Raw genomic sequence first — 14000 nt, 5'->3', positions numbered from 1 at the left:
AAGTAGCTGAAAAACACAATGTAATTCATTCTTACTGCTTTATTATTAAAGAACCCCTTTTTAATTGCAACGTGGGAGAGTGGAGTTTACTACAAAAAGAAAATGATTTGTCTTTAGAACACAAGAATTTGATTGTGTGCTACTGTTGCCTGCCAACAATGAGCTAAAGAGGTTAATGGATCATAGCTCTGGCAAACAGCCATGCTACCTCCAGCTCAATACGTTTAACTGTGTAATCTGGGTTGAGATTTGGTGCTGTTTGTTTTTTCCTGTTGGTGGCTTTGTTTTAAATCAGGGCATGAGTCGTTGGTAAATAAAAGTTAGATTTTATCTGATCTTTTCCTGAAAACAACACCACTCATCACTGGATTTCCACAGCTGGAGGAACGAGGGATAGCAGCAGTGGCCTCCTGCGCTTGGAGGCTCCTTGCTCCACAGGGCACAGGCGTGGAACTTGCGTGGGGAGGAGAAGGAGGGCTGTGGGGATCTTTATTGTTTATTATTTTTATTTATTTTTATTTTTAGGCACAGAAGTTGAGGGAGAGAACTACAGCCGGGAAGGGCAAGCACACCAAAAGTACATAGCTCCCCCTCTCCCATCTTGCACGCTTCTTGGGTACACTGCTGGAAGAGGCAGACAGTGGCGGCAGTGTTACAATGCGAATCACAAAGCGAGCAACTTCCAATGCTCTTGTGGCTATTTTGGATTTCTCTCCCGAGAACAGGCTTTTTTTGGTGTGTGTTGCCCCCCCCCCCTCCAACCCTCCCTTTCCATATGATTGTTATAATTATTCTCTCCCTCCCTCCCTTCTCCGCCGGCTCCCCCCTCCCCGCCACGAAACCCGGCAATAAGGATGCACCGTCCTCGGTCCTCTTTGGGCAGGTCACTGCGCTCGGGCGGAAGGTGAGCCGGGATGGGGAAGGAGAAACGTTTGCAGGCAGGAGAAGGAGCACCGCACCGCTGCCCGGCTGAGGCGGGCCCTCGCCGCCTCTTCCTTATTCCGCCGCGGCTGCTCCTGGGGCCCGCCGGCAGCTCCCGGGGGCAACAGCCCCCCAAACCTCTCCGGCCTCGTCCCGGGGAGGCCAGCCTCCGCTTTGCCCGGCGGAGCCCGGCCTCTGCCCGCGGAGGGGCCGCACAGCGCCGGCGGAGGGCCCTGCCCTGCACCTGCCTCGGCGGGCTGGGAGGGAGGAGAGGAAGGAGGGAAGAAGGGAGGGATGGAGGGAGGGAGGAAGGAGGGAGAGAGGGAGGCTCCTCTGTGCGCGGGGAGAGGCTCAGGCTCTCAGCTGGGCGCTCCCGGCAGCTGCTGCCGTGCTGCACCGCGGGCGGTGGCGGCTCCCAGCGCGGCGGGAGCGCGCCTGTGCCGCGGGACCGCAGAGCTTCGAGGCGGGGGGCTCGGAGCTCAGCCGGGAAGTACAGCCAGAGAGTTGCGCTGTTTTTTGTTTCTATTTTTCCTTTTTGTTTCTTTTTTTTTTTTTTTTTTTTTTGGCTATTAAGCTTTTTATACATATTATTTTTAACCCCCCCCCCCCTTCACCCCCCGCCCCGCTCCCACCCGACTGCGGTGCGTGTGCCACCAGGGGAGGATGCGCGGCTCCCCCAGCTCCAGCCCCGGCAGCTCCGGCCGCGGCGGCGGGTCGCGGGGGGCCGCGGAGGGCCGCGGGGCCGGGGGCGTGCTGGGCCGCACCTGGCCGCGCCGTGCTGCGCTCCCTCAACTCCGCCACCTCTCCCCTCTGCCCCTCGCTGCTTGAGTGCGCGCTCGGCCGTGCCCGGCAGCGCACGCACCGAGGCACTCACTCACTGACTAGCAGCACTCTGCTGAGCTGCCCAGGCTGCCGAGCAGCGCCGCCAGAAGCCCCCTTCCTTCCTTCCTCCCTCCTTCCCTCCCTCCTTCTCCTCCTCCTCCTCCTCCTCCTTCTCCTCCCTCGCTCCCGCCGCTCTGAAGGATGCCCGGTAAGTAGCGGCGAGGACCAGCACCTCTGCCGGTGCGTGATCTCACGGCTTAGGGACCGCTTTATAATGCTGCCGCCCGCCGGGGGGGGGCGCGGGGGGAAGAGGGGAGGGGAGAGGAGATGACAGCAATCCGAGGCGGGAGGTGGCGGGGCTGGCCGGGTGCTCCTCAGAAGGACTTTTAGCTGCGCTCCCGGGGTTCGGATGTGGGCGCCGAGGGACGGGGTCCGTGCGCCGCAGCGGGCACCGGCCGGGGCGGGGGCGCCTCGCCTGCGCTGCGGGCTGTCGCCTGCTGCATCGTGGTGAGTACGGGGCTCCGAGCCGCTCCGGAATCCGTCGGGGACGGGGGAGAGGTGGAGGATGCCTTGCCGGGCTGGGGGACCTCGGAGGTGGCTCCGCTCCGCGCTTTGCCGGAGCCGGGGCTCGGAGCACACGGTGCCCCCAGTGTGCACCGGGGCCGGTGTCCTGCTCTCCGTGCCTCGGTTTTGGAGGCGTTCCCTGGGGTTGCCGGCGGGGTCCGGCGTTTTGTGGAGCCCGGAGCTCCTCACCTGCCGAAGGAGGCGGCCAGGTGCCCCGGCACCGCTGTCACACCGTGCCCGCCGCTCCCCTGCCCCTGTCCCGTGCCGTGGGATCCAAAAGCGGCCGTTCCCCAGGGAAGGAAGGCTCGATGTTTGCAAAACGCTCGCCGTCGACTCAGTGCACAGCGGTGCTGAGCTGGGGCTTGCGCACGGCCAACTCCTCGCAGCCCGGCGTCCCAGCCCGCTGCCGAGTGCCAGAGGGCAGCGGGGCTTTGCTTCGGCTGCACCGCCGGGCGTGATGTGCAGGAAAGGCAGACAAAAGCTGGTGGGTGCTGCAGGTCGAAAAGTGGGTTTTGGTAAGGTGGATTTTGGTAAAATGTTTTTCTTACTTTTAACTTTGACAATGATGTCTTTTCTCACTGCGTTTTGCAAACTGGGCATGATCACTCTCCCGTTGACTTCAGAGAAAGAAGGTTTTGGCCAATGCAGAGTACTTTTCAAATGAAGGGGACTGGGCAGAAGGCTGTGAGAAGGTGAAGTGAGAGAGATGCATAAAAGAAACTTCATTTCAAAAAGATAGCCGTTTTAACCAAAGAGATTTAGCTGCACTCAGCCAGAAATATTTTCTGGATTGTCATTCCCACTTTGCAATGAACAAGTATCAGGATGATTTCTTGATGTGTTTGACATCAAGATGGACTGAAGCCCATTGTTTTACACACAGACATTACAAAATATTATCAGATTCACACCTTATACTATTATGGCGTTGTATATCTTTTTTCTTACTAAAATGTTAGAAGCAGTGGGAGACTAGATCCAAAACTCTCTGAGGCTACTGGATGGGCTCGCACTGACTTCAGTGGCCTGTGGATCAGGCCCAGAAAGGTTCAGTAGAGGGGTAATAGGAGAGATGTGAAGGAAAGTGTGAGGAAAGGTGTTGCATAAGCGTTTAACTCATGAGCAGCCTCCCTCTAGGGAGGAGAAAATCTAAATGTGCATTACTTTCTTATTCAGTTTTAAAGAACTCTTTCACAACACAGATACAAATAAGAAATAATGCTTCTGTTTAATAATTAAAATGTCCATATTCATATGGACTGTAAATAAGATTTTATGAAGAAAAAAAAAAAAAAGATCCATTAGCAAATGGAAGTTCTAGTTCACTGAACATCTTCTGTTCAGTGCAGTATTTAGACTTATTTAGAATAGTCAGATATATAATTAAATATTGTATAAAAAATGCTATTTGAATATAATGGCAAAAGTTATTCTTACTCCCGTAACCTGACTAACCTCTCACTTGGCTGGAATGTATTTAAAAAGGAAGTGTGAAGAAATGCTTTTATTTTACTTTATTTTCAAATCTGAGTGCTGAAAGAACCCCCAAAGTACTGCTAGTTGTCCTCAACTTGTCAAGTATCAGAATTATGACCATATCTCATGAAGACTTTGACTATTACATTGTGATAAATAAGTGTTTCTTAAGAATAATAACCTTTCTCAGTTAAGGTTCAATAATAATGTTTCTGTACTAAGTGTGTGTGTTAATAGGCAAGTGTAGAAAAACTTTGAGGTACTGGTTTTCTCCTTCAGTTTTGTTTGTAAGCATCTGGTAAATTTGTCATTGGTGATTGAACAGAATGTACCACACTATGAACAGATTAAGATGTTCGTGTTACAAAGGATTTAAAAAAAACAAAAACAAAAAAAAAAAAAACACTCTAGAATGGACAAATGCTTCACTGGTTATTTCTTTTGCTTCTTGCCTATAGGGGAGATGAAAAATCCTTCCTTATATGTCATATTCATTTCTGATTTTCCTATGAAGTCAAACATGCCTTTTATCACATATCATATATGGGAGTGGAGGATACATATTTTATGGGACACATTATGGAAAAAAAATTATTCTGAATTTCTTTGTTGCTTCTTTTCTCTACTCTATCTGCTCTTTACTCACACACCATAATGCCACAATCTATTTTTGCTGATAGTATTTCAATTTAAAGTCAAATGTAAAAATATAATTATTACGTATTAAGAGTCTGGGGACACTTGGTGGTGGTGGTGGTTGTGGTTGATTGTCAGTTTGTTGTTGTTGCTGTTTTGGTTTGTTTGTTTGTTTATTTTGTGGTTCAAATCTATCTTTATTTCTCTTTCCTTGTTTGGATGAGGAGAGTCAATAGTTCACAAAATTATGATACATACTTAAATAAACCTTCTGTTTTGTCCTGAGAGCCATTGGTGTGAAATTCTATATTCTTTTCACTTTGATGTTTCAGTATTTCCGTATTTCCTCCTCATATGTGCATGTGGGAATACAGCCAGATTTTCTCGTGGACAGCATCTGCAAAATAGAAAGTTTTTTTTTTTTTTTTTTTTTTTAAAAATTTAGTTTTACCTGTAACTGAAGAGTATGTAAAATTAGAGTATATAAGGCAGAGTCAAAGGAAGCCAGATAATGAAGTACAGAGAACCACTTGGAGAACATTTTGAATTCCTGTTGCTCACTTCTAGCATCTTTATAACCTCATCTTGTTTAACAAGTATAACTTACTCACTTGTAGTGTCTTTATAAACCTCACCCTGTAGAACAAGTGCTGCTTATCTTAATTCAGATATCTCTTTTTCTAGGCTACTACAATTTTGCTGTCATTTTCTTGACTCTGAAACATGTTTATGGCATTGTATTACTGTGTTATTAAGTGAACAGTCACAGGTGTTTACAGGCCTCAGTGTTCAAATATAGGAAATAATCATGGTGAGATTATTTAAAGCTGACTTTGTGATTATTACATCTTTAAAAAACTTTTTCAAAATAAATGTTATCATTTGTTAATGACAGAAGACAATTGTCAGATAATTTATTTAGACTATATTCTTATATCCAACAATTTAAGAACAAAAAGCTTCCACTGTAGCTCAAATCAATCAAAATATTGGTTTTAGGTTATACATTGTACATATGGAACCTGGCATGTAAAGCAGATGGTATGTAAAATTATTCATAGCATGTCTGGAGAACCATACAATATCCAAATGCAGTGCAACAGAACGTGGAAAGAGTGCCACATTCGCATGTAACTTAAAATATCAGTCACTGGCCTATGTCTAGTCTCAACTGCACTTCATTTTCATGTGTGTGTGTGTTTGTGCAGGTACATGTGTTCAATTTCTTCTTCATTCAAGACCTTTCCTTTATAGGTCTTCCCTAGAAAAGTGTTCAGGCTGAAATGATACGGCATTGACTGAATGAAATAAAGGTGGATATAGAAGAAAAACTAGTTTGGCTTAGTTATGGTTTACAATGCAGTTGCACAAAAATTTAAAAAATAATCGAGAACAGAAGTTTTAGTCTTGTAAAAAAAAATAGCCAAACACCATTTTCTAACAAGACTGGGTTCATCTGTATTATTTATGAATTTCATTTGCCCATTCCAGCAATAGTACTTATTAGTACTTCTGGCCTATTACATAAATACTGTTAGCACCACACATTCTCTCTCTCAAGTATTACAAATCTGTAAGTTCAACTTTTCTTCCTGAAAAAAAAAAAAAAAAAAAAAAAAAAAAAAAAAAAACTATTACTGTGCATTGTTAACATAGTAGATGAAATGATCATTGCAGAAAGATTCACATCATCAAAACCCTTAAATAAATATTAGTTTTTTAGTTAACATTTGCTAACCTCAAAGGGACCTAATCACACACAGTTTTGTTGTACACAGAAGTTTTCCTGACCAATGACCATGAAAAGCAATATTTTTCCAAAGTTTATTCAAGTGTTTAAATGTGTGCTTATGAAATATAGTCAGTCACACATCTCTCTCTCTCCCTCTCTCTCATTGGCAGGGGAAAATTTGAAATGTTTCTACTTAAAATAGATAAATAAATAATTATATATAAGTGCTGCAAGCCATTAACTATTTTAAAAAGATTTGGGTAACAATAGTCTTTGATGATATTTCTAAACCAAATGAGCTATTATAGACAAGATCTGAAAGATGAAGTTTGTAATGAAAGATTGCCGCAAAATAAACTCTAAATGTCTGGAACCAATATTATATAAGGTAGACTTTACTAGCTATTTTTTTTAAGATCCAGCCATTTTTTAAGGAGGTAAATTTAAGGAATGACACCCTGTTTAAACTGTTGAATATCCCCAAATATTTTAAAAGTTTTAAAGCTACCTGAGTTGGTATATAATGTCTTATGCTACAAAAAAAAAAAAAAAAAAAAAAAAAAAAAAAAAAAAAAAAAGTTAATCCCCAGTACTTTTCATGCCCTGGCACCTTTAGTCCATATGCATCTCCTTGTTTGCAAGCAAATGTTGCTTGAGAAAATATAAATTTCTGGGGGATTAAAGTAGCAGATTTACCCTGATATGTTACAGAACAGTGTCTATCAATCCATTCCTTTTGGAGTTGAAAGAACTTCTATCCATTCAAATCATTTTAACACAATCTTGTATTATAATGGCTTGAACAATCTTGACTGCACATAGTTGCTGGAGTCTCCAAAGGGCTGTCATAAATAAAACTATTAGACTTTATTGTAGCAGACAAATATTCAAAATCTACCAAGGGATGACAGGATTCTGCACTGAAGCACAAATCGCTACAAAATGTCTGTGAATACTAAAAAATGATTGGTAGAAGGACATCATGAACCAATTTATAATCTACATATATATGTGCTATTTTTTTCTTTAAAAGTATATAAAGGAAATATTAATATTAATGGATTAATCCTATATATAATTAATTGGAAACTGAGCCAACGAATAAAGGATTTGTGCTCTACAACAGTTACTTTAGCTTGCTCAGCAGCGAGTAAACTTTCTACACTAGCTGACAGACTCTCAACTTAAATCAAAACCTCCCTTTGCAACCTGGCATTGCTACTATGATGACAGCATCAGAAAACTGGCATCTCATGGGAGTCAGTTTACATCAATGGAAATGGATTTACTCTTCAACCTAGATTCTGTGCAGACAGGTTTGTTTGCATTTTTCCTCTTACCACATGTAAGAAGAAAGTACTATGTACTATGTACCACATAATACAGAAGGCATGGCTTTTGCCAGAAATGCAGATACAACTGAGTTTGGCAAAAAAATTAACTGAACTTAGAGACAAATTTTGAAATAGTAGAGACATGGCAAACTGAGGTTAAAATATACACTGATTAGTTTTGTTTTGTTTTATTTCATGAGAGGAAAAATACATTCTTTCATAAAAAAATCTTTAAGACAGAAGTAAAATGGAAAAATTAAAGCAACTGAGGTTAAAAATAAAATTACAAAAGTTAAGTTACCTAACATGTTCCTGCCACAGGAACAGTAACTAAAGATAGTAGGTTGGGAGCTTCAAAAGAAGACAAAAGACAGAAAATAAGCATTTTGTGTCTTGGAAATCTAGATGGCCCCAGATTTTATGTGTATCTGCATACACATTTATCTATGTATTTATACACACTCTTTTCTTTTTCAGTATAAAAATATGCATAATTTTCAACTTTGTTATTGTCTGGTTTCCTCATCCCTAGCAGGAATTTGCTGGTTGTTCTTTCTTTCTGAACAAGAAGGCATGGAGGAAGATGTGACAGCACAATAAATAGCTGAGAGTAGTTAAACTCTTTCCTGAAGGTAAAACAACAGGGTCCAATGGTTCTCCTGCAGAATGTTTTCAACCCAAGGCTATAAATAATATCCAGTGCAGCCAAAAATAAAAAATAGAAAATCCCCTAATCCCGAAAAAGGAGAAAACAAAATGAATCTTCACTTCAGTGTCTGAAGCCAGCATTACACTATGTCCTGAAAAACATGAAACTGAAAGATCTTTTCCCAGCTACAAGCTAGTGTCATCTAAAATCACAGTCAAGATCTTCCTTCTATGGCTCAAAAAACAGCTATAATCTTATATGGAAGAGCCAGGAAAGAAAGAAAGATCATCCCTGAATGCAACGTGCAGAAAAATAGAAGATGATATATTTAACACTATACTCAATTTAACACAGTAAATACCATTTTTAACATCTATTTCTGATGTTGAAAAAACAGTTACCTGAATTGAGTGGAGTTAACTCTGGCATGATGTCAGAAGATTTGGAGAAAATTATTTTAAATAATTTCCTGCTGCACATCTTCACCCTATCCATAGCTGTATGAGTATAAATAATGGCAGGGGTGGCAGCAAATCTCTACTATTTCTAATTCCACATTCCTAGGATTCACATTAATCCTAAAAGGATTAATCTGCAATGTAAAGTAAAAGAGAATTGCATTAGGGAAAAGGTCTATTGATATAGTATAGAGTATATGAGTAGAGTTACACAACATGTGTTTGTATTCTGGTGGAAAATTATATTCCTGAATGAAGTAAAATATGGCTAAAATAATCTACTAGAATCTTTTTTGATAAATAGCTCTAAGAGAAAATATGACTGATTAGCTAATTACCAACCAGTCAGTCTTCACTCAGAGGTAGAAATAATTTGAGAATTAATGAAAATTCCTTCTAGGATTAGAAGCTCGCAGTTGACATATACCAAACAGTTCTGGTTACATTTGACATTACTATCCCCTCTTTCATAGTGGTTTCTAACCTAAGAATGAAATGTGCTTCCTTTACATATAATCAAAGTACTCAGGCTTCAAAAAGGTGAATCATGCAACTATGGAAAATGAAATACAGTCCTTCACTCAGGACTTTCCTCACGTAAAATTCAGGACTGATTGCTTATGGTTGCTTTCCCAGCAGCTCCTTCATGACTGCTGTGAGGTAGATCCAGGTAAATATGAATCAACAGCTGTTTCTTCCCTTATATATCAGACCTATGGTTCTGTAACTGCCTTGGCTTGTCTCCTGGAGGCTATCACAGACTTTTTATGATGCAGGTGTTTGGAGAGACATTTTTTGATACTTCCTTTTTACACAACTTACTAGCAAGAAACAACAAAGGATATATTTCATGACATAAGCCTTACTTACCAGCTTTATACCTACACAGAAATTGTTTTATTTAACAAAAAAAAAAAAAAAAAAAGAGAAAAAGAGAAAAAGAAAAAAAAAAGAAAAAAAGAAGTTGAAAAAGATTTTTCTGTTGTTTAGATTTGACAGTTGTCTTCTTCTCAAACAAAGAAAACCAGAAACTTTTGTGGTTTGTTTGCTTCAGAACCAAAAACGTGTATATGCTACTTCAATATGTGTATATCATTTTCATTTTCTGTTTTTCTTGCTGGAGAAGCAGGAAGAAATTTCAGTGAGAAAAAGAAAAAAAAAAAAAATTAAACTTTTTTTTTTTTCTTTTGCACATGGTAAAAATATCTGCTTAATCCCACTTTTTTCTTTCATTATTTTGAAAATATTCTGTATTAAATTTAAAAATAAATGATATCAATGAAAATTGGAGTAAACTTTTTTTTTTTTTAATTTCAAAAGTCTTGTCTTTGAAAATATTTTAGTCAGCTCTGATGAAAATCAGGGAGTTGGTTGAAATTCCTTTGTTGTATGATTTTTCAGACTTAATCCTTTGAAACCAAAGCTGTCCGTAGAAAAGGTGTGTTTTCATGTTTTCTGTGTGCTGTGATGATAAACTAATTAAAGGTATACAAGGTATACTTTTTATTTATTTTTATTTTTCCCAGCTATAAAATGATTATTTGTAAAAAATAATAAGAAACTGAAAAAAAAAAAAAAAAAACGAAAAAAAAAAAAAAAAACACTACAAAATACTGACACAAGACTCTTGATTTGTCCCTAATCATAATGTTTTATTTCTAAATTTTAATATTTTTAAAGTCATTCTAAGACTTCCAAAAATAATTTTAAAAACTCTGAATGTGTTTCTGGTGAGTAGAATACCTTTTATTTTGTTCTAGAGCACACATCTCTAGAATAGATCACATTTTTGTCTGCTGGATCACAAGAAACTATGATCCTTGGAAAGGTAAGCAGGTGCTTTCCTGGAAAGGTACTAGTTAGTGAAGTGTTGGTTATTATTTTATTCCTGAATGCAACTCATATAATGAGGAAGACTTTAGGTGATAACAGAAAGAAAGGAACAAGAAAGTGTTCTTGTTTGGTTGATTGTTGTTGTTTTGCCATAAATAAAGAAAACAGTGAGTAGGAAATCAAACATATCTTTCTAACAAGTTTAAGAGGGGAATGTCCTCTGACCATGCAGTATTTAGGCTCAGGATGTAGATATTAAAAGACAATTAGTTGCCATTTGGAAAGAAATCTAATTTGCCTAGCTTACCGCTTCAGAAATTTAAGTTTAATATATGTTGCTTATGTGACTTGACAAAGTATCAGTAAGTCATGCTTATAAATGAGACAGCTTGCTTCTGATCTGGGATGTATACCAGCACCAGTGCACTGGATCAGTATGGAATACACAGCATGGGGAGACACAGCACAGTCCCCAGCACAGTGATAGGCAGAAGCCGGCCACTCACTTATGTTTATCCCCCAGGGACACATGAGAACAGATTTGTCAGGGTTTCTCTCTTTTATTCCAGCAATAATTAGACCATAATTGGCAAAATTTACTGTTGGCCGCAGCACATTGTTGATTGGAAGTGTGGATTTTATTTTTATTTTTACCTATTACAGCTGCATTTCTGTTCTTTGCTTATATTTTATGATTGAATAACGCAAGGCATCCCTCTAGCCTTGATGTCAGCTAATCATGGCCACTTCCATATGGTTAAACTCTTGTAGCCTCCGGAGCACAGGCTGCAACTAACCTGCCTCTTGGGAGCCATCCCAAGTCTGGGCATGCGCCCTGGCCATGCCCAGAAAGCCCTTGGGAAGCAGCTGGTCAAGCAGCCAGGATCAAATGAGGCATTGCCTTGAAAAAAAATATATTAAACATATTTTAGAAAACAACAGTTGATCATGGACTATTTAATTCACTTGCATAGTTGTAGTCGTAATAGTATTTAGATCAGTATAATGGCTCCATATACATACATATTTTTTTTATTTTTTTTTCTGAATGAGAATGAGCTCCACTGATTTAAGTTGTGCTATTACAGCAGAACATGACATTTTTATAAATCATGTAAAACAGGCTTAATATTTATTTGTAAATAGCCATCAACTGTGGTACGTACATCAGTGTTACGAGAGTACCAGAAGATTTAAACGTGATAAAATGTTTTAGGAAATGATAGCTCCTTTTCTGCAGTTTCTATTTATAGTTGTTTCTTATTGAATGCTGAAGCCAGTTTGTTGAGAAATTGCTGTTATAGGAAAGTTATTGTCTACAGTACATTTGTTGTCAGAATTTTGTAAAACATTGAAAAACCTGTTTTAGAAAAGTAAGAGTACAAGCACTTCTTAAAGATATATTAATAACTTTTGCCAGAGAATACAAATGTAGACAAAAATGCTTGATTGGTAGTATATTCCGTATTCTGTGTGTCAGAAAAGAAATCATGTCAAACATTTTAAGGTGCTGTCTCAGAAATCAAACTCCTTCAAGCTTTAAAATACAGACACCCTCAGCTAACAGTGAAAATTAAGCTTACTAAGGCAGTTGGATAAACTTTTAATAAGTAAATGCACAACACTGGACTAATTGCATAAAAAAATAATACTTCATTTACTTATGGAGGAAAAATACCTTCATTTTTACTTGTTATCACAAGTTTTCATTTCTTGGTATTTAGCATCACTGTTACTTATTTTGCAACATCTACAAGTCACCTTTTTTACTCTTTCTTCATATTTTACTGCTGAGCTTTGGCAAAGTTTTATGAGTGTTTCATGGATGTGGGGCAACACAACCTGAAAAATATTGAAAACATATCTGGCTGTGGGTAAATCAAAGTGTCTTACATGAAGCCCAGGAGATACTCTGCTTCTCACTGCTAATCCTTCAGTACCATTTTTGTGGTTCACAGACTACATATAAAAATTACAGTGCTCCTGGGGGAAAAGTCTCCTATCAGAGAGAGGACTTTCCAATAGCAAAATAATGGCCTCCAACTATTATGACTGCAGGTATGTGGTTATACCAAGTCCTGGGGCCAAGGTCATGAGGTTCTGGTGGCTTTTCTGGACAATGCTTTAAGTCAGAGCTCATGGAGGTTGCATTGATTTAATACCTTTGGTGGTTTTAACTTGGGAGGGAGAACAAACCTAAATCTTTTAGCCATTTCGTTCTCTTGAGTGAGGCTTTTAGGATTTTATCTCTCAGGGGAGTTTCAAGGAGTTTTGACTTTACCATTGTGTAAGCACATATATAAGCTACCTGGTGGACATAACCTACAAAAATCTGGATCTGAATCTGACAAACAGACAACAGTCAAATAGACAACAGTCAAATATCAGTTTCAGTACTCAGCAGGAGCTATTTGATTAGAAAATTCAAACGAAGCATATCAGGATTCTGAAATCAGATTTGTTTTAGAGGTCTTCATGATATATAAATCACTTTACTTTTCTCTTGTAATCACTGAGTTCCCTAAAATCCTTCTTTTTTTGGAAAATCATGTGTCATATGCAATTCCATATACATATTTAAACATAAAAGCATAGTAATAGATATTGTAAGATTCCTGGTAAAAAAAAATGAAAAAAAAAAGTACTGTATGATTATGATATACCTGTTGACACTGATTTTTAATTTGTTCTTAAATATATATTGTACACACTCACACCAAAACACAAGTGCATTTTATCTGAAGGTAGAGGAAGTAATGATTACAGAGAAATGAAAATGTTCTAAAAAGTTTAACTTATTTATCAGTGATACTTTAAAAAGAATAGTTAAATAAATAGCTGTCAAACTGTCCTGGAGCTTCTTTTGGTGTGTGGCTGAAGCCTGTCTAGAAACCACAGATGTGTTTCATGTTCTAAAGAACATCCTGCCCCTGGCATCTTGCTGTAAGGCCCCTGGTGTCCCTGTCTTTCCCTTCTCTCCCTTCAGTGGGGTCTGCGAGTGTGATAGCTCCCAGCTGGTAACTCCAAGTTACACAGTCCAGGGTAAGAAAAAACTCCTACCAAATGATGGCTCATGGATAGCTGGTCTCAAACTGGGACCAGACAGAGACTTTACCACAAGCTTGAGATTTCCTTAAGCATATGTCTCTCAAAGATAATGCCTTTTCATCCAGATCGTTTATTGTAAAAAGCTGCAAAAGCACACTCTAGTTCTGCAAATCTCCCTGCAGACTACCTCAATCTTGAAACATTGTCACTTGTGGCATTAATATAAGCATCTAGTCAATGTTTCAGTCTATGCTATAAAGGTACTTTGGACAGATATTAGGTTGAGACATCCACTGAGAAAGATTGTGATGAATTTGGTGACAATATCATACTGGTGCTAACAGCTTCTTATAAGCTACAAGGCAGTGCATGTTCCTTCTGAAAAAGCAGCTGTCACTTTGGCCAAAATTGTTCCTCCCTCTCAACTGCTCTTTGTGTGCAATAGGCCTGACTGACCCTTGCAAACTAACCTTGAAGCTGCCATTATGGTAATGGAGACCTATCTCTTAGACTGGTCCTGCAACCAT

The 14000-nt window shown here is 39.6% G+C and overlaps 1 protein-coding gene across 3 annotated transcripts in view; it reads left to right on the top strand.

Moving 5' to 3' along the window:
• Positions 1 to 885: 885 nt before the first annotated feature.
• Positions 886 to 14000, top strand: part of HS3ST5 (heparan sulfate-glucosamine 3-sulfotransferase 5) — a 199532-nt gene continuing 186417 nt past the window's right edge. Inside the window, exon 1 of one of the 3 annotated variants that reach the window (XM_032184434.1) lies at positions 886 to 904. The gene's annotated coding sequence lies outside the window, so the exon portion shown is untranslated. Of the gene's footprint in view, positions 905 to 2109; positions 2251 to 2979; positions 3000 to 14000 lie in introns of those variants that run through there. The other 2 variants (XM_032184436.1, XM_032184437.1) reach the window with 2 other exon arrangements.

The sequence above is a fragment of the Aythya fuligula genome, chromosome 3 (assembly GCF_009819795.1).
Source record: "Aythya fuligula isolate bAytFul2 chromosome 3, bAytFul2.pri, whole genome shotgun sequence".
NCBI lineage: Eukaryota > Metazoa > Chordata > Aves > Anseriformes > Anatidae > Aythya > Aythya fuligula.
This window is presented reverse-complemented; position numbering and strand designations above follow the sequence as displayed.